Here is a 1,062-nt window from a genome sequence, read left to right as displayed (position 1 = left end):
TTATTTTCTAAATTTGTGTCAAAACTGAAAGTTTTCAGCCGACTATAAGTAGTAGAATTGTCATTCTGGTGTCTTATTTTACTTCAAATTTCAGGAGAATTAAAGATGTTTTTCATCACCACATTCCTATCGAGTTTTGTACCCAAATGTGAACCAGTTCTTTACTCACTGGAACTGGTTTTTGTGTCTCGAGCCAAATCTGACGAATTCAAATCGCCGTTTTCCTCAAATCCTTATGTGACGTATAAGTTAAACCCAGCTAATAAACTCTGGGAGGCCAGCAAGAGGGCACAAAATGTTTCTGATTTATTTTTAGACAAAATGTTACGTCACGTAAGTGAGAGATCAGCTTTTATAATCACATTTATTTCCCTCTGTGAACATACTGACGCTGGAACGCTCAGGCAGAAACAAAAACCGGAGCTCTAGAGACTAAACTCTATTCTTGAACTTTGAAACACACAAAAAACAGCTGATGTAGATAGTTTTTCAGAGAAAGTTAACCACGTTAGCTCATTAACTGTTATTTTGGTTAGTTCCTGTTGACTGTGTAAAGGTCAACTTTTTTTAAAGTCATATTTTAGTGTTAAATCTGTTCCTACCTGACTTGAAATGAGCTTTAGAGATTTCAGAAAGCCGTGTAAATTTGCCAAAGTTTTCATTTCTAACAGCCAAGCAAAATCCCAACTTTCCTCTCCCTAAAACAGATAAATAAAAGGCCTTTTGGAATGGAGCAAATCTGACACTGATTATTCTTGGGGTGTAAAGGTAACGCGGTTTAGGAAGTCGACTTGTCTGTCTCAAACACTTAAAATCAAGTTAGTCAATTATTAGGCAACTGAAGTTCACATGGTCCACATCACCAGAGGAGTGCATGTGAGAACAGTGTGCAAGAATAACTGTGGAGTATAATGTGAGGGTGAAGCACACCGGGAAATACATTAGAGGGAGATAAAAACCCACAAAAATAAAATAAAATAAATTGTATTTGTAACATGTGAAGTGTAAAACTGCATCTCCATATTTATTCAAATCATAGTGAATCAGGACCAGACAAAAAAA

Source organism: Oryzias melastigma, linkage group LG15, assembly GCF_002922805.2.
Source record: "Oryzias melastigma strain HK-1 linkage group LG15, ASM292280v2, whole genome shotgun sequence".
NCBI lineage: Eukaryota > Metazoa > Chordata > Actinopteri > Beloniformes > Adrianichthyidae > Oryzias > Oryzias melastigma.
This window is presented reverse-complemented; position numbering follows the sequence as displayed.